General features: G+C 39.7%; 1 protein-coding gene and 1 pseudogene across 13 annotated transcripts in view; both read right to left on the reverse strand.

The window, feature by feature from the left end:
• The window catches only part of Map4 (microtubule associated protein 4), a 158,372-nt gene that overhangs the window by 127,846 nt on the left and 4,132 nt on the right, over positions 1–26,394 (reverse strand). The gene's annotated exons all lie outside the window — the stretch shown is intronic.
• Positions 25,737–25,855, reverse strand: LOC111753639 (5S ribosomal RNA; annotated as a pseudogene).

Genomic DNA, 26,394 nt, shown 5'->3' on the forward strand with positions numbered 1-26,394 from the left:
ACATTGCACACCCATTAGCAAGGAATGATCTCATCCAACTAATCCAATAGCCAATTTTATCAAAAAGTTTTCTGTTATAAAATGTAATAACCCAGGAAACCAGATCTTTTCAGCAAGGAAAATTTTGGAAAAGAAAAAATCATAGGGAAAGAACACATTAAACATATCTTTAAAAATTGTTTATTTTACAGAGTTGCTCCCTTGCTCTGGTCTTAGGCTACAAGAATTTCAGAAGGGCCAGGGATTTAGCTCAGCAGCATAAGTGCCCGCTTGGCAAACTCAAGGTTGTGAGTTCAATTCCTGGTACCACACACACACACAAGTTTCAGAATTGTTTAATACTACAAAAAAAAAATTTTTTTTTTTGTCTTTTTCCTTTTCATCGGTACCAGGGATCGAACTCACGACTACCTGCTTGCAAGGCAGGTGCTTATGGCGCTGAGCTAAATCCCCAGCCCCAAAAAAATCATTTCTGTGATAATTAAAAAGAAAACAGCCAGGCATGATGATGCAGGCCTCTAATCCCAGCACTCAGGGGGCTGAGGCAAAAGGATCACCAGAAGTAGGAGGCTAGCCTGGGCTCTGTAGTGGACTAAAGGCTACCTGAACTGTCTAACAAGATCCTGCCTCAAAAAACAGAAAGAAAAAGCGGGGGTGGGGGTGTGGGAGGATGTTTAACCAGCTTGAGGTTACTCAAGTGGTAAACAGATGGATCTCAACTCTTAAATACTACCAAATACTGCTTCTCACAAACATTTTTATAGAAAGCTCTAGGCAGAACTAAAACATCATGAAGTTTCACTCAAAAGCCAGAGGCTACACAAACCCACCCACCACCTCTACTCACATTCCCAGGCAGGCTGCTTGAGCCAGTGGTTGCTTCTTTCATTGTCTAGTGACAGGTAAAAAGCATTAGAATTCGAAACCCTAATAACTGTGCCTTTTCTATTTTTTAATGAGACAGTCTTGCCATGCAGTTCAGACTGGTCTTGAACTCACTATATAGCCCTGGCTGGTGAATCTCCTGCCTTGGCCTCCTGGATGCTGGGATTACAGGCATGTGCCAGCATGCCCACCTTATTTTCTAATTCTAAAATTGCTATTCACGGGGTTGGGGATTTAGCTCAGCGGCATAATCACCTGCCTTGCAAGCAGGCAGTCGTGAGTTCGATCTGCGGTACCAATAAAAAGGAAAAAGACAAAAAAAAAAAAAAAGCTAAAAATTGCTATTCACTGTTGTTTGTTTTGAAATAGGCTCTCATTATGTGGTTGAGGCTGGCCTCAGACTTGTAGCAATCCTGTCTCAGCCTCCCAAATTATGGGATTACAGATATGAGCCACCATATCCAACCATTTTCCGTATTTCTGAGTACCCAAAGCACAAGGACATGCCTTCCATTTGCTAGACTTTCAACACTGCATCCTGAGCACTATTATCTATGGTGCTTAACCAAATGTCTGAACAAAGGCTGTGTAACTGGTGACCCTTGCCTACCGTTTCTTTTTGCTGAAGTAGTACATAGTCTCTGCTCTGAAACACTCCAACATAAAAGAGATCAAGAGCACATTCTGAGTGTATCTTCTACATCTGTAGGCATGTGGCATACAAATGACTAAAAGTGGCTAATGTAAACAAAAGGCCCTGGGGCAGACAGGGAGGCGCAATATAAGCTAACATAACACTGATCTTCAGCAGACAGACCAGCTGTCTGACATTCTTTATAAAGGTGAGTGTTGGTTACTTAGATAAAACAAAAAGATTACAAGGCCCAATGAGAGATAAATAAAAAAAATAGCAAAATTAGATTAATGACCTAGAGCCTAAAAACTACTCTGAAGACAAAGGCAGATTGAGTTTAGGCCTCTGGAATGCACAGGCCTTCCCCTTGTCAGCTGGACCTTTCCGCCCTATCCTGTCCACAACGACACTAAGCCAGTGTCCACAGGAAACGACATCTAAAAAGGAAACAAACTCCAGAACCACTCTAGGGAGAGCAGAAGGCTCTGTCCAGGAGAGGAGGAGCACACGAGCCTCCTTCCATCTCCTCAGATACTGGCCGATCCCCACATTCTCAGAAGCTGCATCAGAATGAGCGTGGACAGCTCTGAAACTACCAGGACAGCTCCTTCTCAATGCTAAAACAACCTCAAGTGCTTCCTAGAACTAAGATCTAGAGCTAAGGAGGGGCATAGGAATCTGAATTTCAAAGCCTCACTGGCTAGCATGGATTCTTGCTTTAGTGATAGTAAGAATGAAATCTAAAGTACAAATTTAAACAATGAATTAACTGGAAACTAAGAGAGCAGACAAAAAAGGAGCCCACCTGAGTAGGTGGAGGGGCACACTTTGGTAGAGGAGTTCAGAATAATGCACCCCCAAAAGCAGGAGGCCAGTTTTTAGGGATCAGTTCTCATAGGCCAGGGTCCCATCAATGACTATTCCGTTTCTAATTTCTTAGGGTCACATTCCTGTTTGGTTCTTGTGGGAGAAGTCTTTGCAACTGGAATAGTGATCAATCTCAGTCATGTCAGGCACTATTTAACAAACCTTACTTTGCCAAACTTTTAAACAGACACTCTCTAAATGATGTGATCCGCAAAATTAAAGTTTTGTTCTACTTTTAGTTACCTATGAGACATCTGTAGGTCCAGAGTTTTTAACAAAAACCACTTTGTGTTTTCTCCCAAGGCAGGAAAGATAAAGGGGGAGAGAGGAGGAGGGAGGAGGGACAAAGAGGGGAGAGAATAAATCAACCAATCAAATGAATGAAAACGCATATATGCACGCATGCAGTTTTAGCTAAAAATCATAGCTCTCCTTTGGGCCTAGAAATGCCCAATAGAAGCAGGGTGTGTTAATCCCAGCACTCAGGAGGCTGCAACAGGAGAATCCTTGCAAGTTCAAGACCAACCTTGACCAAAGTGAGCCCAAGGCCAGCCTGAACTGCACAGTAAGACCCTGTCTCAAAAGGTCAAAAAAACAAGTCAAAAGATAAATAAAAGTAGACCAAAGCTTGCCTCTCGCTTTGTAACCCTCATTACTGTAAATCTTTAGGTCACATTCCTTCTCAGCTCTGCACAAGGGTATGGTAATCATGAAGGAGTGTCATCTAAACCTTAGCAAACCAAGGTAGAATAGCACTGAATTTCCATGACCTCACTCCCTGTGAAGACTGAGGACACCAAGATAAGGAATCCACAGGGACATTCAAGGACAGCCAGAAGCCTCCAGCCATTGTCCTGAACCTGTGATCCACTGGGGTCTGGGAGAAGCAGAGGCAGGGAGAATCATTTCCGGTGACCAGAACCACCCTCCAGCCCTGAGGAGCCCAGAGCTAGGAAACCAGACCTCAGCTCACCATCATTTCTTGGGGCAGGGGCCTGGGACTTAGCTCAGTGGCCTAAGTACCTGCCTGGCAATTGTGAGGTCATGAGTTCAATCCCAAGCACCAGGAAAAAAAAAAAAAATTGCCAGTCTAATTCCCTCCCCCAGCGTCTGTTAGGGGAAGCCTGAGCTACGTCAGCTCCTCCAGCTAAAGCCCCTTCAGTGTTTTTAGTTAAAGCTTTTCTCTGTGTATCTGTGCTACAGTTTTAATTTCTAGTACTAAATGCAAGAAGTCATGCTAGCCAGCAACAAAATCAAGCTTCTGAGAGTTAACAGGTTAAGGGCCCAGAAGTTTGTCCTTTATTCCTATGGTTGTCTCTATATCATGATTATGTCAAAAGGAGCCCTCTATTAATAAAACAATCTGTATTAATACAGTTCTTTGTAATTTATTTTCAGAAGTCATAATGAACCTTTCTTAGACTAAAAATTAATCAAAATATCTACAGAAGTCTTGCTAATTTAAAGATACCAAACAAGGTCAGGGATTTTGCTCAGTGGCATAGGCACCTACCTGGCAAGCTCAAGGTCATGAGTTCAATCCCCAGTACAAAAAAAAACTTCCTGAATATGGCAAGAAAACATACTTAAAGATATCAAGGAAGGAACAAATCAGACATGCAGACTATTTCTTTGGTGTGAGAACCTGAAAGTGTAAATAAGGACCAAAATGTATAACAGATATTGGGAACTAGGAAAAAAAACAAATCCTTTTATACAACTCCTCTAAAGCAACTTGGTAAAACACTAAAATTTAATTCTCCCTCCTAACTGTTGTGCTTAGCACCAAGAAATAAGGACAATAATATGAATGAAAGGCATTTTTGTTACCAAGTCATTTGCTTTATCACTGAAAGAGCTTTTCAAACTAGTCATATTTACCACACAAGTGACATATGCAGTCATCAACTTGGAACCCCAAATTACAAGTGGATTACAGATCAAAAACTATCATTAACAGCTCAAAATTTGGCTCCAAAGTACATGAAAGTCAATGTTGAAGGGGGGCAAAAAAAGCTTTCAAAAAAGCACCCTACAATGTAAGCCTCTATTATTTGCTATTATAAGGCAGCAATAAAATTCTTGGTTCTTTAAGGTTTTAAATTCAACAAAATCAGTATTAAATGAGAACCAAACACTTGTAATGAAAAATTCAAAAATGAAATTAATTTCAAGGCTGGGCAGGTGGCACGTGCCTGTAATGTAGACACTTGAGAAGCTGAAGGCATTTGAGGCCAGCTTGAGAAACATAGTGAGACCCTATCTCAAAAAAAGTAAAATAAAAACTACATACCTGTAACTACAACTACTTGGGAGGCAGAGGTAGGAGAATTTAAGAAGCGTAAAATTTATAGGGTTTCTAAGAACATGAATCAAATCCTAAATACCAAATATTTATGAAGCTAATAATCAGATTCCATCAGGAATTTTTGTTTGTTGACAAATTCAAGAGAGATCATCATTCCAAATGTAACTTTATTTTGAAAATAAGATGAGTGAACATGGAAACACTAACCTATTTATAAAGAATCAGGATTTTTCAGTGAGTTAAAATGAGACTCTACTTGTGCCTTGTCATTGTGTCTACTTGCAGTAAGTTCAGTTTCCTTTTACAGTCAAGCTTTACTCCACCTCCTAAACTGTAATGTTTCCTCAGATGTCACTGTGTATCTGTTATGATTTAGCTCATGAACCGGCAGCAAAGCCTGCAGATGTGTTACCTCTTTGTCTGCCAGTAATTAAGTCCACATCACAGTTACAGAAATGCATAACAGAAAGAGGGACTTCACCAACAGACATAAAAGTGCAGCAAAGAACCAAAGTGAAATTCCTCTGGTGCCTGCATAGAGCTGCTGAAGAAACAGCTGACTGGGGAGGGAATGTCAGCAATGGACAAACTGGATATGCAGCCAAAATGTACCTGAGAGGTTAAAATGGACCTTTAGGTCAGATTTCCTTTTAAAAGATGAGCTTTTGAGGGGATGGAGAGGAGAGCAGGTATATAAAAAGATTTAAGATGTTTTATGTACATGTATCAACTCCCCACAATGAATTTTGTAATTATGTACTGTGAAAATGTACTAATAAAAGTAACAGGGCCAGGGATTTAGCTCAGCAGCATATGCGCCTGTCTGGCAAGCATCAGGTCGTGAGTTCAATCCCTGGTACCAAAAAATAAAAGTAACAACTTTTAGAAGATAAATTTTTAAAATATCAAAAAAAGGTTAACTTTCTCCAGCTTCCTCATGCTGAGAATAGACCCCCCCCTAATTTACATATGCATATGTAGCAGTCTTTTCTATCCTTTTTGTCTATAAATCAGAACACCTCTTGCCTTCCCTGCAGGGTTGAACTCACTGCCCTACTCATTTGGCCAAATTGTGAGTAAACCCACTTTTCCATTTGTACTGTTTACTCTGTGATGGGCAAAGGAATCTGGACCACTGAGGCCCAGACTCAGGCCTGACGGCTCACACTAGCTACAAAAAGAACTCAGGAACTCAGCAAAGGTGAGCTCTGAACAAACGCAAGCAAAGAGCTTAGTGAACATGAAGATGTCCCAGAGGAGATAATGCTGGCAAGAAACTCAACATTAGAAACTCTCTTGAAAGCACAGAAGATAAAGTGTGGAAGGTATTGCAAACAGAATTATGATAGCTTATAAGGCACAGAAAAATGCCTCCGTATCATAATTTTTATTTTCTTTTTTCAGACATAGTTTCTCCAAATGGTTTAAACTGGTCTTGATCTGTCTCTTAAAAATTAGGAGGCTAGGGGCTGGGGATTTAGTTCAGTGGCATAAGCACCTGCCTCGCAAGCAGGCAGTCGTGAGTTTGATCCCCGGTACCGCTAAAAAAAGGAAAAAGACAAAAAAAATAAATAAAAATTAGGAGGCTAAGGTAGGAGGATCACTGCAGTTCAAGGCCAGCCTGGGATACAAAGTGAGTTCAAGGCCAGCCTAAAATGCATAGTCTCAAAACGACAAAAATTAAATTAAATTAAATTTTAAAAAATAAAGAGAGTGCCAGGCATGATGGCGTACACCTATAATCCCAGCCATTGGGAGGCTGGGTGAGAAGATCACCCCTGAAATTTGATGCCAACCTGGACCACACAGTGAGTTCATGGCCAGCCTTAAGTATACAATAAAACCTCGACTTTTACCAACCCACCCCCCAAAAAAGATGAAAAAAAGTACAAAAGGATGAAATAAAATGGATATTGTGATATATGCCCATAATCTCAGCTACTCTGGAGACTGAGGTAGGAAGATCACAAACTTTAGGCCAACCTGGGCAACTTTGAAAGACCCCGTCCCAAAAAATATAAATAAAAAGAGCTGGAGATGCAACTCTGTGGTGGAGTACTTGCCTAGTATACAGAGCTTGGGTTCAAGCCCTAGTACCGATTCCCTCAAAAAACAGATAAATGAAAAAGAAAGACAAGAACAAAGAAAACAACCAGGCAATATTAACTCAGAAGCTAAAATAGGTGTAGAGCTGAGATGCTGTAACTTGATCATGATGTATACCGATAATCTCCCATTACACTAACAGAAGAAAGCCACAGATAATGGGGCAAGCTGCCACCTTCTTTTATTACAATCTCACGTACTGCTTAGGATGCTGAGCCTGCTGAACAAAAGTACTTGTAAAAGTAACATTACATATTTGGGGACATCTAGTATTTAAAAAACAAGCAAAAGCCAGGCATGGTGCCTGTAATCCCAGCACTCAGGAGACAGAGGCAGGAAAATTGCTGCAAGTTCAAGGCCAGCCTGAACTGTACTTCAAAACCCTGTCTTAAAAAGACAAAAATATAAATTAGCAAAAGTTTTTAAAAAATGTAAAAACTAAGCCAAAGCCTAAAAGGATATTACCAGGCAAGGAGTTATAGCAGTGCACAAAGCACACCAACATTCTCATCAGACAAATGTAGATCTGAACCCCACCTGTCTGTGCAAGCTTAGTCCTCATCTTCTCTGACCTCCAACATGCCCCCCCCCGTTACAAATATAGAAAATATCTACAAAGAGAGATTACTGTAAAGACTGAATGAAACGGTGTGTAAAATATCCAGTAAAAGCCTGCCTCGTATCAGCTAGAAACAGATCACAAAAGCTCTGAACAAGTTATTCTAATATACATACAAAATAACCCACAAAGCCTGGCCAAAGCAAACACTCAGAATCATAGCTATCTACGGAGCCTGGAGCAGTGGTGGTGAACTCGTGACACCTCTGCCACAGCCAGGGCTCTGTTGTCACTGAAAGCTCTCAAAGGGTCCCCCCATCACTGGCTGAGAAATGAAACCTCGAGTGACATGGTTCCATATTATATTACACTCTGTCATGTCTGTTTTCCAAAATGATCTGCTTCAAAAATGACAGCAAGTCACTAAGAAAAGGTAAGTGGTGTTTCGGAAATAATTACTTCCTAAACTGGGCATGATGGCACACACTTGTAATTCCCACACTCTGAGAGGCTAAGGCAGGAGGACTGCAAGTTCAAGACCAGCGTGGGCAATCTAGTAATTTAGTAGTTTGTTTTTTTGGGGTTTTTTTGGTTTTTTTTGGTCTTTTTCGTTTTTATCGGTACTGGGGATCAAACTCACGACTGCCTGCTTGCAAGGCAGGCGCTTATGCCGCTGAGCTAAATCCCCAGCCCCAATTTAGTAGTTTATTAAGATCTTGTCTCTAATACAACAACAACAATAATCACAATAATTATTGTTATTTAAAGGGCTGGGGATGTAGCTCAATGTGAAGGTCCTAGGTTTAATCTCGAGTACCACAAAAGAAATGTTTAACAATATTAGGATGTTTGCCAGCATCCTTGGTTTTGTATTCTGTAAATGTCATAAGCACATCCAAGTTTTAACAATGAAAACTCTCAAACACTGTCAAATGTCCTCTAAAGAGCAAACACAGAACTCCACCTCTAAACCCACTGTACACCATAAAAACCTAAGTTTGGGAATAACAAGCAATGGAAGGATTCAGTGAGACAAGAACTCATGGGGCAGAAAATAATAAAAATGTTTTAAAACTAATTCGGTAATAGATACACAATTCTGAAAATGCTAACGCCACCGAACTGTATACTTCTTATTTAGGGAGGAGTTATTTTTTGAGGCAAGGTCTCGCAATGTAGTCCAGGCTGGGCTTGAACTGGTAGTAATCCTTCAGCCTCCCAAGATTATAGGCATGTACCACCACGCCCAACTGAACTGTACACTTTAAATGGTTTAGCTACATGGTATGTGAATGTGCCAGTGAACCTGTTTTTAAAAAGATTCAGGAAGATGGAGGTATAGCTCAATGGCACAACACTTAACCTGATAGCCACAGGACCCTGGGTTCAGGCCCCAGAACCACTAAAAAAAGAATACTCAAACTCATGCTCCACCCCAGATCTAATAGATCAGAATCAAAGGTAGAAATCCAGGCTTTTCTAAACTCTCTAGCTGATCCCAGTGAAGCTGTTCTTGGACATTTAGAGTCCACTGCCAGCAATGAACATTGCGTACCACAAACTGCAGTCAGGCTGGGAGACCAAGGGAGCTGAGCACTTCTCAATGGTGACTGCTTGCAACAGAAGAGGGAAAGAGATCATTTTTCCTGTAACTTTTAAATATTTTCATGGATTGGTTCACTGCCTTTGAAAGGAAACTTAATAAATGTAATTACCATTAAGCTTAAAAGCATAATCACTAACATCTCAAATTCACATCTAATAATTTATATTTATTTCAATGTCAACTTCATGTCACATTGAAACAATACAAAGTATGATACTGTATATGTATCTCCATTTCAGAAACACAAACATCTCTAAGTGGTATATACTTATATATCTACACTCATTCACCAAGTGCTTTTATAATTGTTCTAGTTTCTATTTGAGTGGTAATGCAACTTTCTACAATACAGTAAGGGAGTACAAAAATGTCAGGCACAGGGTATTCTGGAGGCTGAGGCAGGAGGACTGCACATTTGAAGCTGGTGTGGACAACTTAGTGAGATCCTGTCCTAAGATTTTAAAAAAGCTGGAGAGGTCACTCAGTATAATGGCTCTGGGATCAGTCCTCTGCATCACACATAGACATCTACTGTATATGAAAAGAAAAAATTAAGATTCACTAAGAAGCCCATTCTGGTTTGACTATTGTCTCCTTTGGAAGTCCTGTAATGTTTACAATGCCTAAGTTTTATTGGTCTTGTTCTCTACTGTTTTGTCCAACTTTATAATATCTAATGAGATAGACAAATCTTTTTAAGGAAACAAGAGACAACGTTGATACCATTGTTAATAACCTTGTACTCTGTTCTACATCATGTGCTATGTCTATCCTTGGTTTTGACTGACAGCTTTGTTTTGCCATGTTTGACTTTATTCTCTCCCCCCCCCAAAAAAAGTAATAAGAACTAAAGAGTAATAAAATCCAAAATGTGTAAATTTTGTTGTAAAAAAGAGAGGAAGGAAAAAAAAAAGAGCTCTAACGGATATAACAGCAAGTGTGTTTAGGGGTGTTAAATAGCTGACTATATTAATGTTTTTGGATCACTGAACACAGCTGTTTGCAGTCTCTCTGTTTGAATGTTTACTTTGTATTCTTTGATTCTGTGATTTGAGCAACTATTTCCAAGATGATAATATGTAATCTATTAACAGGTGATTTCTTACTGTTATGTTTTTTTTTTGTAGTTCTGTATTATGTGTAACCTTACACTGCTTTGCTTTGTTTTGTGTTTTTCTTTTTCCTCTTAAATTAAAAAAAAAAAGAAAAAATTGTTCCAAATATTAAAATATTAACTAATATTTAATTAGGCCAATAATGAATCTAGATAGCCAATGCTGAAAATTCAAAGTATGAAATTTAAATTTCCCAGTAAGCTAAACATCTCTTACTATAGGTACAACAATTAGAAAAGGCTGCACTTTGGAAAATTTTTAAATCATTCTGGTTTATGTTTTGCAAACTCCAGCAGAAAACTAATGTTAGGGTTCACTAAAACAAACTGCTAGTATCTCCTATTTCCTCCAAGAGCAAACATGAAAGTCATTATTAGCTCAGATTTTCTTTTGAAAAGTATGATTCCTCTTACAATATTATAGAAAACAGGAATGTGGATTTAATCACAATAGCATTTTATAAAGTAATAGGAAGGGGCTGGGGATTTAGCTCAGCAGCATAAGCATCTACCTTGCAAGCAGAAAGTCATGAGTTCCAGCCCTGGTATCGATAAAAAATAAATAAAGTATTAGGAGCACTTTTATTTTTAATTTTTAAACTTCAAAATTTAAAGACCTACCCAACACTAAGTATTTCTGAAGCTAGTAGCTAAAGTGGGTTTCCTTCCACTCCCTTAAAGACTGATGCCTTGGGGGCTGGGGATTTAGCTCAGTGGCATAAGGACCTGCCTTGCAAGCGCATGGTCGAGAGTTCGATCCCTGGTACCAGTTCAAAAAAAAAAACTCATGCCTAAGCTCAGATATTCGTGTGCAAGAGTGCAATCGTCATCTGTATGTGAGAAACAGTCTAATAATCTCCTGAACATGTACATTACAACTTAATTGAAACCACCAAAAATGGAGTTTTAGGTATTTGTCAAGGAATAATATATTGAAATTTCATAAGCAGTATATATACTTCTTGTTTTAGCAATAAAAATATGTACGTACAGAAAGTGTCTAAAAGAATACATATCAAAAGGTTACTTTTTAGTTTTTTTCTATATTATAGATTTTTATAAAAAGGAAAGGTACATTTTTGTTGTTGTCTTTTTGTTTGTTTTTATCGGTACCAGGGATCGAAATCACGACCATGTGAAAGGCTTCTGGCCCAGGCCCAGGCAGGAAGCCCCTATCTCCCCCGCCCCGGGAATTTGCCTATGGCGCCAAACCTAGGAGCAATGGGCTACCCGTGCATCCCTGATGCCCCCTTAGGTTCCACCCCAAACCGAGGCAACTTACATACGCCCCATGCCACATGTCCGCTGGAGAGATCGCCGGACTCCAGCACTGGGGGGTGCCGGTCATCTCTCTCCCTGTTCTCAGAATAAAGGCCTCTTTTTGTTTTATACTTCTCATCTTTTGGAAATACTTTTCATCTTTTGGAAATAATCCTATCACCATGCACTTGCAAAGCAGGTGCTTATGCCACTGAGCTAAATCCCCAGCCCTTGTTGTTTTTGTTTTTTGAGACAGAATGTAGCTATGTAATTCAGGCTAGCTTGAGTCCACTCTGTAACCCAGGCTGGCTTGAAAAACACGGTGATCTTCCTGTCTCAGCTTCCAGTGCTAGGATTGCAAGTGAGAGCACCACCACACCCGCCTTTAGATGGTTGTCTTATTTTTACCCGCCTTTAGATGGTTGTCTTGTCTTTACAGTGTGGGGGGGAATCACACCCAAGGCTTTGCACTTCCTGAGCAAGTACTGTACTCTACCACTGAGCTATGTTCCAAACTTTTTTTTTTCTTGTACCAGGGATGGAACTGACAGCCTCATGCTTGCCAGGCAGGTACTTAATGCTGCCCAGCTAAATCCCTGACCTGGTTCAAACTCTTAATTGGCTTGTTTTATTTTGCTTTTGTTTTTCTGACACTGGGTCTCACTATGCAGTTCAGGCTGGCTTTGAACTCACTATATAGCCTAGGCTGACTCAAATTTGCAGAGACCTTCTTGCCTCAACTTCCCAAATGCTGGGATTAAGGCTTTCACCACCATACCCACCTTGTTTTTATTTTTTATTATAAAGCCGACACATCATTCTATTAAATAAAACAAGTGTTCCAATGAGCCTAGCAGAGGAGGTTGCCTTTCAGACAAAAAAGAGCTAAAGATCAAGGTGTGGTGGCACACACAAGTAGGCCAAGACTTAGGGAGAAGGCCAAGGCAGGAGAGAATGATAATGAGTTCAAAACAGCCTATACTACATAAACTGAGTTCAGTGACAACTGAACTGCACAGTGAGACCCTGCCTCAAAGTTTAGAAAAGGGTTAAAGAAAGCAGAAATAACAACAATGTAGAATAACCACTTCAAAGTTGCTTTTCTTTAAGAAGGGGACATGGAAACAAAAGAATAGAAAAATGACTGATCAGTTAGCATCAGATAAAGTTTCCTTTTTTGGATAAGAAAGCGGAAGGAACTTCCTTGTCTTGGAAGAAAATTGTCCCGTACTGGAATCTAATCCCGCTTTCTCAGCAGGGCAGATAATTCAGTTTAGTTTCAAGATGGTGACATAAAACTTTAATGTGAGCGACTCCATTATGATTTTCAGCCTGGTTTGTCAGGGCCTAAAGCAAGAGCTGAGTCCCAAACAATGGTTTCCTGTAATTTTTATGTAACAACCCAAAACTGCTGGGAAAAAGAAAAAAAAAAGAACCTCTGCACGATGAACTGTTTTTCAGATACTGGGGATGAACTCCAAAACCTTCAAGCAGGCCAGGGAAACAGCTCAGCAGCACAATGCCTGCCTGGCAAGCACAAGGTCCTGAGTTCAATTCCCAGCAGCAGAAGAAGAAAAAAAAAACTTCACACAGAGTTACACTTTTAGTCCTTTTTTTTTTAATTTTGAGACAGAGTCTAGCTAAAGTGCTCAGGCTGGGCTTCACCTTGTGATGCTTCTGCCTCAGCAGTGCTGGGGTCCTGGGGACTTGCCAACACGTGGCTTTCTCTCTTCATATAGTATCACATGCTTCATACCATTACTAGCATCATTAATATTATCAACATCTCAAACATATTAGTAAGGAGTCTTACTCTTTACTACGTGAAGTATGATTGGTAAGCCAACAGGATGAGAATAATCTCAAATACTAAAATGTAAAATCTAGACAGAAAGGTAGCATTGTGGGAGGCTGAGGCAAGATCACAAACTCAAGCCTAGCCTGGGTAATTTAGTGACTTAGCAAGGCTATATCTCAAAATTTGTTTATCTTTTATTTTTTTGAGATGGGGACTCCCTTTGCAGTTAAGGTTGATCTTGAACTCACTATGTAGCATAGGCTGGTGATGCTCCTGCCTCAGCTTTCTAGTACTAGAATTACAGGAGTGCATAACCACACCCCATGCTCAAAAAAACAAAACAAAAGGCAGACAAGAACTTAGCTCAATACAAAGGACCTGAGTTCAATCTCCAGTACTGTCCCCAAAAAAGGCAAAATCTTGGGCTCCATCTTAACCCTTCAGAGTTAAATTTGAATTATAAGATCATGTGATTTGCATACACACTAAAATGTAAGACCCTCTAATATATAGCTTTTTTTTTTTTTTTTTTTTTTTTTGTACCAGAGATCAAACTCACGACTGCGCGCTTGCAAGGCAGGGGCTTATGCCGCTGAGCTAAATCCCCAGCCCTTAATATACAGCTTTAATTCAAGGGCCATAAAGGGTCAGTGGGACAAAATCAAGGTTTATCAAGGATAAATCCTAAGGAGGCACTACCACACATCTCAGATCTAAACCATGCCCACTTAGGAAGAACCTGTCCCAAAATAAAAAAGACATCACAGTGGCACAGGTCTGAATTTCAGCACTCTGAAAGCCTGAGGCAGGTGGACTGGAAAGTTTGGCTCAGCCTGAACAACTCAGTGACTTAGTGAGTCCCTGTCTCAAAATTAAACATTTTAAAAGTGAGGGCTGGGGAGGTGGGCATGGTGGCTCATACCTATAATTCTAATACTTAGAAGGCTGAGGCAGGAGGATCACTGTGAGTTCAAAGCCAGCCTGGGCTACATACCAAACGGAAGGTCAGCCTGAACTACACAGTGAGACCCAATCTCAAAAAAAAAGGAGGCTAGGGGTTCTCTCTATTATGTTTAATTTAATACTACTTACTGGTAATGCATTTCCACTGAAAACACCGCTACACCAATTGTACAAAGGAAATTAATCTTTGATTTGAATCATTAGGCAATACCTTAGTAAATTTTAAAGGTTATTCCAGCATATATCCTTTATCCTCACAACAACCCTGTTATTATCAGCACCCTGATTTTTTTTATTTTTGTTTGGGGAGTTTTTTGGTATTAGGGATCGAACTCATGACCTCATGCTTACCAGGCAAGCGCTTGAGACACTGAGCTAAATCCTTGGCCCTTGTTTTGTTTTTTGAGACAGGGTTTCACTATGTAATTCAGGCTGGCCTTGAACTTACCCAGATTTCACCACTATTATGAGGTTAAAGCGGACATAAACCTAAGTATTCTAACACCTAGGATACTGCTATTAATGCAGTCCTAGAGCTGTCTGCCACTGATCATTGCAAAGTTTATTAATTTTAGCACATCTGCCTCAGACTCTTAAGCCAGCTCATCGCTGAAACACAACACTTGTCCCTAGATTGATGTCCCTGAATTAAGCTGGTTGGTTTGCCTCTGAGGCATCTCAGAAAGCCTCACTCCATACTGAGCATATGAAGTTGTTCAGAACACTCTTTAAACATTTTTGTCCCATTTATAAATGTTATCTCATTATAGCATGCTAAAGAACAGCTGCCTGGATAGCTTGCTGATGTTCTTAAAATATACACAGCCCAGGGGCTGGAGATTTAGCTCAGTGGCATAAGCACCTGCCTTGCAAGCAGGCAGTCGTGAGTTCGATCCCTGGTACTGACAAATTTTAAAAAAAAAATTTTTTTTTTTAAAATATACCCAGCCCAAGACAATCTACTGAAAGGGAACCTACTAAATTGGCTGAGTAGTTGGCAAAGGCTATATATCAAAGAACCTCGTTTTAGTTACATGACTATGCAATACCACTGTCACTGTTTAAAAAAATCAGATGAGTACAAAAGAAAAATCAGATGAGATTAAAATATTTGGAATGTCACCAGCACAAGCACAAGCACCTGCCTGGCAAGCATGAGGTTGTAAATTCTATGAAATAGTCAGCACCAATAAGGCCAATGGGAATGTGTCAACAAAACATTTGGATTATCCTGTTTTTAATCTGGTAAATTAATAATGTTAATGGAAATTTTAATGATTGTTTTTCTTCTGTGCTGGGGATTGAACTCAGTACCTTCAACATGTGAAGCAAAGGTCCAGCAGCCCAATATGAAGTTTTAATAATAATTCTCACTTCTAACAAGAATATAAAGAAATAAGCTTTAGGGAGAACATGCTCCTTTATGGAAAGCAATCTTTTTTTTTTTTTTTTTTTTGGCCTTTTTCCTTTTTATCGGTACCGGGGATCGAACTCACGACTACCTGCTTGCAAGGCAGGCGCTTATGCCGCTGAGCTAAATCCCCAGCCCCTGGAAAGTAATCTTACAATGCATCAAATGTCTTAAATTTACACATCTTCTGGCAGTTTATGAATCTATCATAATAGAGAAGTTAGGACACTCATGTCACTAGTAGGAGTGGGACAGGATATTAGGGGTAGCAAAACATGCTGGAGAAGTAGGTATAACTTGTTAATTAGAAAATTCCAGGACACCTTGCAAGCAGGCAGTCATGAGTTCGATCCCTGGTACCGATAAAAACGAAAAAGACAAACAAAAAAAAAGAAAAGAAAATTCCAGGACAACCAGAGGGGTGGGCACACCTGTAATCCCGGCACGTGGGAGGCTGAGGCAGAAGGACTGCCACAAGTTCCAGGCCAGCCTGTGTTACACAGTGAGTTCAAAAACAGTCTGGGTTACATAGGAAGACACTGTCTCCAAAAAAAAAGAAAACAGAGAAGGAGAAGGGAGGAGAAAGGAGAAGGAAAGGGGAGGAGAGAAGATCCCAGGGCACAGGCACACAACAGTTCCCAAAGCCCTGCACATCCACTTCTCAAGAGACCTCAAGCAGGTTTGCCGTCTGACATCCTAGACCTGACCTCATCCTGAGTCTTGGGTGACACAAAAAGGACATCCACAATGAGGCTGCCACCATGTTCTCTCTTGCAGGGTGGCCACCCCTAATGCTGTAGGGTTCTTTTCCTGCTTGTACTTGGCCCACATTTGTTTTGCAGAACCTGTTCCTTTTCCTACTTTTAATAAAACTTTGCTACTATATTTTCTGCTTTGCTTTCTGCTTAGTTTTCCACTTTGCTATAGGAAAAAACTAAAAAAAAAACCTTGAGAAGGAGACTTCCAAAACCCTGAGAGGGGAGTATAAAATGATGCAAGTCACTTCATAAAATTTGGAGGGCCTGGGATTGAGCTCAGTGGCTTACGGGCCTGCTTGGTAAGCTCAAGGTCCCGAGTTCAATCCCCAGTACAAAAAAAAATAAGTAAATAACAGCATCAGAAAACAATTTGGCAGTTCTAGGTTAACATAATTACCATACGATCCAGCAATTCCACTAGTTGGCATATACTCAAGAGAAACAAACAGATGCATCATGCAAAAACTTGTGCACAAGTATTTATAGACTCTTTTGTGTGTGTGTGTGTGGTACCGTGAGTGAACTCATGACCTTGCACTTACCAGGCAGGCACCTACAGAGCTGAGCTAAATCCCAGCCCTGGAATCATTATTCATAATAATTAAATAAAACAAAATATAAACAAGCTGGATGAGATGGTAATTTAGTGAGACTCCATCTCAAAAAAAAAAAGCAAAAACAGAAAGCCCCAGGGGCTGGAGATTTAGCTCAGTGGCATAAGCACCTGCCTTGCAAGCAGGCGGTCGTGAGTTCGATCCCTGGTACCGATAAAAATGAAAATGAAAAAGAAAGCCCCAAACATTCAACTGATGAATGGGCAAACAACATGTACAAGGGACTGCTATACAGACATAAAAATGAAGTACTAAAAAAAAAAAAAATGAAGTACTAGAGGATAACATTGGAACATGCTAAGTGAAATAAGCTAGACACAAAGGCCACCAAGCATCTGACTGCATTTACATGAAATTTACATGAAATCCAGTTAGTGGTTGCCAGGAGCTAGGAGAAGCAGGGAAAGTACAATTAGTAAAGGGCAGAGTTGCCTTTGTAGTGGTAAATTAGATTAGTGGTGACAGTGAAACAATTTTGTGAATTCACAGAGGGGGAAAAAAAACACTGAAAGGGTAAATTTTTAAATGTTAGGCTAAGACACTGGGGATTTAGCACAGGAGTATAAGCACCTGCCTGGAGATCATGAGTTTGATCCCCAGTACCAATACATACATACATACATAAATGTATGTTAGGCTGGACATGGTAGTACACACCTATGGTTCCAGCACTCGGAAGACCAGAGGACACAATTTTAAGGCCAACCTGGGCTACCTAGTGAATTCAATGCCAGCCTGAACTGCATAGCAAGACCCTATCTCAAAAAAAAAGACATTATCTTTTTTATTATTATTATTTTGAAAGTAGTAAAATACAACAGAACAAGACAGAATGAAGTCAATCGAGACAATGCAGTAAAATTGATACAGAACTGATATATCATTATATTACAATAAAAAAATTTTTTACAATAAAGTTTTATATTAAAAGAATCTATCGGGGGCTGGGGATTTAGCTCAGCGGCATAAGCACCTGCCTTGCAAGCAGGCGGTCATGAGTTCGATCCCCGGTACCAATAAAAATGAAAAAGACCAAAAAAAAAAAAAAAAAAAAAAAAAAGAATCTATCATAGCCAGGCATGGCTGCATATGCCAGTAATCCCAGTTCTTGGAAGGCTGAGGCAGGAAGATTCCCAAGAGTTTGAGGCCGGCTAGGCTATTTAGCAAGACCCTGTCTCAAACAACAAACAAACAAACAAAGGAACTGGGCATCCACAAATGAAAACTTATAGATGCCTACTTCACAGCATAAAAATTAACTTGAAATGAAATGGATCTCTAAAACATAAATATAAGTGCTAAAACTATAAAATTTTTAAAAGAAACCAAGGTATAAACTTTTCCTTCATGGATTAAGCACCTAATCCATATATACACAAGTAAACCAAGAAAAAATAAACCTCAACAAATTTAAATTTTTATGTTGTAGGCAGCTCTGAGAGCCTCAGGGACTCGAAATGAGCTTCCCACAAGGGAAAAAGGCTTCTAACCTTGGGGAACTGTGTGCTCAGCTGCAGAGGTGAGGGGCCCACCTGTAATCCCAGCACTCTGGCAAGTCTGAGCCCACTCTGGGCAATTTAGCAACTCAGGGAGACTTTGTCTTGAAATTTAAAAAAATAAAAACAAAAAGCTCAGTCGGGGCCGCAGATATAGCTCAGCGGCAAAAGCCTGCCCAGCAAGTACAAGGTCATGAGTTCAATCTCCAGTACCAAAAAAAAAAAAAAAAAGAGCTCAGGGTAAAAGCCCTGGATTCAATCTCTAGTACTGTAACAAATAAAGGACGGAAATACAGTTCAGCTGCTCAGCGCTAGTGCTCTGAGTTCAATCTCCAGTATCAAAGAAAAAAACAAAATGAAATGAAACAAACAAAACATAATACAACACAACAATCATTGCATACTGCCACCGAGCTGCTACTCCCAGTCTGGATGCTTAACCATTAAGATTAAATGATTGTGGTGAAAGTAAGGCCACAAAGCAATACAAATGAATGGTAACTTAGGTTATTTTGAAACTAAAATGTACATGCTGCTTTTTAAAAAGTAGGTTAAGCTGGGTGTGGTGGCACATGCCTCTAATACTAGCTCTGGGGAGGCTGAGGCAAGAGGATCACAGCATGTTGAGTCCCAGGCCAGCCTGGAATGCACAGAGCTCAAGCCCAGCCTGAACTACACAGCAAGATCCTGTCTCCAAAAAACCAAAATACTAAAAAAAATTGTTTTTGTTTTTTATCTTTTTTTGTTTTTATCGGTACCAGGGATCGAACTCACGACTGCCTGCTTGGAAGACAGGCGCTTAAGCCACTGAGCTAAATCCCCAGCCCCAAAATATTGTTAACTAGAAGAGTATAACCACACCAAATCTTCAACAGAGGAATGCATAAATAATATGAAATATAGCCACATAATGAATAGTGAAATACTTAGCATAAAATGAATAAAATAAAAATACATGGTACAATGTGGATAAACCTAAAAACAATATGCTAAGTGAAAGAAGCCAGGCACAGAAGGTCATTTATTGTATGATTGCATACATAAGAAATGCCCAAAATGGAGACAGGAAGATCAGTCATCACCAGGAGATTCAGGAATAGGGGGAACAGGAACAGACTGCTAATGGATATGGAGGGGGGGTTTTTTTGTGGATTATGAAAATGTTCTGGTAGAAATAATACATAATTTCAAAGAAAAATGAACAGTAAGAAATCACTAGTTGATGACTACAGATTGTCTTCTTACAAATAGTTATTCAAGATACTAAATTGGAGCATATAAAGTGGGGATTCAAACAGTGAGATTGCAACCAGTACTGTTCAACTATCCAACAAAAACTTAGAAATATGGTTATCAATCCTCTACACTTAAACATATATGCAGTTACCCATATCCTCAATTATGTTGACTTTCAATAAACCCAAGCAGGCTAATATCACTCTGAACAAAGAATAACACTATTGCTGGGTTTCACATTATGACACTCTAGGATCAGCAATGGGTATTTTAGTGTCTCCTTTTCTTCAAAGTATCTGTTCATTTCATCAATTGTCATAAGATCAGTTCTCATAAACTGTTTATAGATTCTACACATGCATGGGTCTTAACATGTATTTTTTCTACCCGTTTTGGTTTTTTTAGTCTTTCTTTAAATTCAGTTTTAAAAAGAAGACACTACAGTACCGAGTACTGATCATGGAGTGTCATGAAGTGAAATCCAGCAATACTATTATTCTTTGTTCAAAATGATTTTAACCTGCTTTAGTTTGTTTAATCTAAACATAAATGAAGATATGGATAACTGCATGTATGTTTAAATATATAGGATTGACAACCATGTTACTAAGTTTTTGTTGGACAGTTGATTAGAACTTTTTGTAGTCTCTGTTTGAATTCCCACTTTACATGTTCCATTTTTGTACCTTGAACAACTATTTGTAAAACGATAACATCAACTAGTGATTTCTTACTGTTTTTTATTTTCTCTGAATGTATGTACTATTTCTACCTATTTTCTGTTTTGTTTAATCTTTCTTTAAATAAAAAAAAATGTTCTGGAATTAATGGTGATAGCTTCGAACATTGTGAATAAATCAAAAACCATCAAATTGTACGTTTTTAAATGCTGAGTTTTATGGTATGTGAATTCCTGTATATTTTGATTTTTTTACATAGGGAATGACATAACCCAAAGATATTTATCTATCTAGATACATCTATAGCCAGGTACAGTGTGCACACCTGAAATCACAGCACTCCAGAGACTGAGGCAGGAGGACTGCTCCAAGTTTGAGGTCAGCCTAGACAACAAAGTGAGTTCGAGGCCGGCCTGAATTACACAATGAGAGTGAGACCTTGTCTCAAAAAAAAAAAAAAAAAAAAAAAAAAAGCCCAAAGATATATACTAATGAAAACACTAATGGAGAATACGGACAGAATGTGATGAAGAAAGGCTTCTAAAGGTGACACCCAATACTCATACTAAGGGAAATAATCCTGTAAATGACCTTATTCCCCATCTCCTTTCCTCCCAATTCTCACAAAATTCACAAATCACTTACCTGCCACCCAAAGCAATACTCATTCTCCCACATTATTTCAATAAAAATACTCTTCTTGGGCCAAGGATTTAGCTCAGTGGCTCAAGCATTTGCCTGGTAAGTTCGAGGTTATGAGCTTGATCCCTGGTACCAAAAAGGAAAAAAAAAATTCTTCCTATAAGAAAATAATTCAGGGGCTGGAGGAGATTATATCAGCAGCATAAGTGCCTGCCTGGTAAACACAAGGTCATGAGTTCAATCCTGAGTACCAAAAAAAAAAAAAAAGAATTCAGATGTGCATGGCAGCTCATACCTCTAATCCCAGCACTTGGGAGACTGAGGCAGGAGGACTGTCACAAATTCCAGACTGGGCTTGGACTACAAAGTGAGACAGCTCAAAGGCCAGCCTGAACCGCATGGTGAAAGACCTTGTCTCAAAAAAAAAGAAAAGAAGGAAAATAATTCAGAGCTCACCTAAATCATCTCAGTGGATTTCTGTTCATATAAAAAAGACAGTAGGGGGGCTAGGGATTTAGCTCAGTGGCATAAGCGCCTGCCTTGCAAGCAGGCAGTCGTGAGTTCGATCCCTGGTACCAATAAAAAGACAAAAAAAAAAAAAAAAAAAAAGAAGACAGTAGGTTAATTGATCTAAAAGAATTACCTGAGAATTTCAGAGTTCAACAAACACAGGGCTCAGAGGGGAGTCACAAAAGGAAGCAGCCTTTTTCTTAAGGGTCTACTGCCTCCATCCCCTGCCCACCTGCCCCCAGTTTCCCCTATTTCATTCTTTAGAATATGCATATCTTCAGCACTTGGGAGGCTGAGGCAGGAGGACAGTTGTGAGTTCAAGACCAGCCTGGGCTACAGAGTGAGCTCAAGGCCAGCCTGAACTGCATAGAGACCCTGTCTCAAAAAGACAAAAAAAAAAAAAAATGCATAACTTTTGAGCTTTTAAGTTTTCCATGGTAAGTCTCTAACAAAGCAGAAGCTCTATCTACATATAAATGAAATTACATCAGAACTTGTCACAATAGAAAAGAATCACATAACCTAACCTTGATCAATAATCGGTAACCACTATTAGATTTAGCTGTGACTTTAAAATGTTTAAATGTGAAATACTTTAATCTGCCAGGTGTAGCGATGGACACCTGTAATCTCCACTACTCAGAGAAGGCTGAGGCAGGAGGTCTGCAATTCCAGGCCAGCCGAGGCAATTTAGTGAGTCCCTATCTCAAAATAAAAAGGACTGGGTAGAATACATAAGTAGCATGTACAAGCTTCTCCCTGTGTTCTATCTCCACCACCAATAAAATATTCACAATTTTACACACAACCTATGGCAGAATACCACTTCCAAGATCACTTAGAAATATTTTGCAAAGTATCACAAAGAAATAGGGGCTGGGGATTTAGCTCAGCGGCATAAGCACCTGCCTTGCAAGCAAGGCGGTCGTGAGTTAGATCCCTGGTACCAATAAAAATGAAAAAGACAAAAAAAAAAGAAAAATATGTCCAGATTATCTCCAATCCTTATGATTCTCCAACTAGAAACAAGTCCAGATAGCCAGGGTGTGGTGGTGGCACACACTTGTAATCCTAGCCCTTGGGAGGCTGGGGCAGGAGGACTGCCACAGATTTGAGGCCAGCCTGGGCTACATAGTGAGTCTAACACCAGGCTGAACTATATAGCAAGGTCTTGTCTCAAAAAACTTTTTTAAAAAAGTCCAGAAAATTAACTATTTTCCTTTCAGTCATGCCTATGGATTTTCTTTTTCTTTTTTTAATCGGTACCAGGGATTGAACTCATGACTGCCTGCTTGCAAGGCAGGTGCTTATAATGTCTATGGATTTTCTTTTTTTTTTTTTTTTTTCCGAGCTGCATGAAATCCAAATGCCTATGGATTTTCAAAAAAAATAAATTCAGGGATTTAGTTCAGCAGCATTAAGCGTAGGGCCATGAATTTGATCCTGGGTACAAAAAAAAAGGGCCAAAACCAGCAGTTTCTTTTAATTAAAAGGAACATTCTGCCAAAGAAGGACCAAAGTTATTTTCTGAATGAAAATACTTATGAAGAGAATATTTTGCCTGGGATGAGTGAGACTAGATGATCAACTACAGCCAGGTCACTCACTTCCTTATTTGGCTAGAGGCAAGTGACTTCACCTCTCTACCTGAGTCAAAAACAGTAATTTACAATACCCAAAAAGAGCTGGGAATGTCTCTCTATGATAGAGCATGTTCCTAACATGTATGGACCCAGAATTTTAAAAATAATTAAATACCAGTATTATTAGGAGACTAATTTAATTAACTGAAAAATGCTTTGAAAATTTATGTGAAAATGAATTTTTTACTTTATTCACATAGTAGAGTTGAACAAATAGATGTGTTATTTGCTAACACACTCAAATTTCTCTTTGTCAGAAAAAAATTTACAAATAAGAAGAGGAAAGCTCAGGCCAGGGCTTTAGCTCAGCAGCATAAGCACCTGCCTGGCAAGTGCCAGGTCACAAATTCAATCCCCTGTAATAAAAAAACAACAGCAAAAAAAGAGTTTGGGGCAGGAGGACTGCCACAGACTTGAGGCCAGGAGACTAGAAGGAAAGCAAAAATGAATTCTGCAGTGCCAGATTAGAGTTAGAGATGAGAGTTATAAATTTATGTTTATGGTTAGATTTCTATAAGGATACAAATACAAACATACATACATATGTGCACGCACATATACTATTTCCTTGCTCTGTCCTGAGAGGTCTAAAAGCATTAATGCCCAGAAACAAGGAGTGAACTGACCGTGTTCAGACATCAGATCTTGGTTTCTAACTATTTTTCTCTGATGAAAGGAACTCCTTTGAAGTTCCAGGAGCCTTCTAGGGCTCCTTGGAAAAATGGCTGAGTTTACAGATAGGGAACAGAAAATACATAAGACTGTAGCATCTTATCAGTGATAGGAAAAAAATACTTCCAAAGGACAAAAAGGGGAAGCCAAGAGACAGACGTGGCACAACTATAGTTGCAGCACTGGGTAGAACAGGAGGATTACAAATTCTAACCCAGCCTGGGCAATTCAGCTACTTAATGACACCCTGTCTAAAAAAAAAAAAAAAAAAAAAAAATTGCCGTGGGTGTATCTTTGCGAACGCCCTGGGTTCAATCCTTGGTATGGGGGAGGGACGTTCCAAAGAACAAAGGTGCCAATGTTAAAAAAGGCCAACACTGCAACAATTTCAGCAACAAAATATAGTATTGGATTCCAACCAAACCAAAAAAGCAATCACAAGTCCATACTGACATAAAAGATTTAATACATACATGGCAAAGACACAAAGGATCTCCCTTGCAGAATTCCAAATAATAAAAGTCGACAGAAGCTGGGCATCATGGTGCATGCCTGTAAACCCAGCCCTCAGGAGGCTGAAGCAGGAGGACTGTCCCAGTTCAAGACCAGCCTGAACGTTGTGAGACCATGTCTCAATAAATAAATAAATACATACTGACGGAAATAAGCAAAGAGAGGATCACAGAGCTATTATGGCACATTCCAGGAGCAGAGCGCTTACCCACAGTATGGAGAAGGGGTGACACCATTAGAACACCATGATAAGTGGAGGTGTGGTACACACACCTGTGACCTTAGCACTCAGGGGCCTGAGGCAGGAAGACTCCAAGTTCAAAGCCAGAGGGCATTCAGGAATACCCTTGGTCAAAGATAAAATAAAAAGGCCTGGGGTTTAAATTAGTGGCACAATGTTCCCCTAGCAGGGAAGGCCTTGGATTCAATACCCAGAAGCAGAGGAAAGAAAGGAAGAAAAAGAAAAGACCACAATAACTGCAACTTTAGGCAAGAGTCACTGATAAATGCTAAAAAAAAAACTGAAGCCTCTAGAGAACTCAGATCTCTGTTAGGCTCAGGAGTATTTATTACACACTGTGGTGACTTTAACACATGACCACAAATTCTTGTATACCTCTCCCTGGAGGGCGAGCTTAATTCCCTTCCCCTGAAGCATGGCTTTGCTTTGGTAATTCATTTCTAGCTAATAGCAAGTAGAGAAAAAGTCACTTTACAGCTCATCTGAGTTACATGTTGTCAGGTTAGTATCAGGCATTCTCTGATCTGATGTGATAAGACAGCATATCAGACCTGGAGGTATAGCTCAGCACCTCAGACACCCCTTCAATCCTCAGAACACACAAAAAGACAAAGTGAAAACACTGACATTTACTTGCTTTCCTTTTCAAGTTGACTAAATCAAATGAAACAACAGGCTGTCTACTACAGGGTCAAAATGTTCTCAGATTTTCTTACTTTTTAAGGAAAACTAAAACCTGCAAATTTATTATGCTTAAATTTAGAAAAATTTGTACTGTCAACTACAAAAATTTAGTGTCAAAAGATGGATCACCTGTTGAGCATGGTGGTGCACACCTATAATCCTAGCACTTGGAAGGGCGAGGCAGGAGGAGCCTTATAAATTTGAGACCACCCTAAAATGCATAGTGAGTTCAAGGCCAGAACAGCATAAAGAGATCCTGTGGGAAAGATAATTAATTAATTAAAATTTTAAAAACTGGGTCACCAAATTCAGAAACAAGGTAAGAAAAAAGGCCAAGCTATATAATAAGTTCAGGCTAAGCTAGGACTACAGAGACCCTGTCTCAAAAATCACGCACGCACAGGTCTGGTACTAAACAACTGTAATCCCAGCACACTAACAAGGCTGAGGCAGGAGGATCACAAATTCAAGTCCTTGCTGGACAATTCAGCAACTCAGCAAATCTGCCTCAAAAAAAAAATTTTTTTTTTTTATAAAGCCTACAGCACCCGGTATTAACAGGTGGTCTCCCATCCAAGTACTAACCAGGCCCGACCCTGCTTAGCTTCCAAGATCAGACAAGATTGGGCGTGTTCAGGGTGGTATGGCAGTAGACTCAAAAAATGTTTTTAAGGGCTGGGGATTTAGCTTAGCCGACATAAGCGCCTGCCTTGCAAGTGTGTGGTTGTGAGTTCGATCCCCAGTACCCGATAAAAAAGAAAAAGACAAAAAAAAAAATGTTTTTAAGAACCAGGTGTGGTGGCTCATGCCTGTAATTCCAGCACTTGGGAGGCTGAGGCAGGAGGAGAATCACTGCGAGTTCGAGACCAGCCTGGGCTACAAAGTGAGTTCGAGGCCAGCCTGACCTGCTTAGAGAGTCCCTGTCTAGGAGCTGGGGATCTAGCTCAGTGGCATAAGCACCCACCTTCCAAGCAGGTGGTCATGAGTTCAGTCCCCAGTATTAAAAAAAAAAAAAAAAGAAATTTTGAGAGACCCTGTCTCAAAACGATTTTTTTAAAAAAATGTTTTTAAAACGGGCTGGGATATAGCTCTTTGCTAAGGACCTGGGTTCAACCCCCAGCGTCTACTTAAACAAAGAAAAAGACCAAGGCACTGAGATGAGGAAAAACTAATGTAAATTTATTACCACCTAGG

The sequence above is a fragment of the Cavia porcellus genome, unplaced genomic scaffold (assembly GCF_034190915.1).
Source record: "Cavia porcellus strain 051 isolate PalLab524CR breed Dunkin Hartley unplaced genomic scaffold, mCavPor4.1 scaffold_14, whole genome shotgun sequence".
Taxonomy (NCBI): Eukaryota; Metazoa; Chordata; class Mammalia; order Rodentia; family Caviidae; genus Cavia; species Cavia porcellus.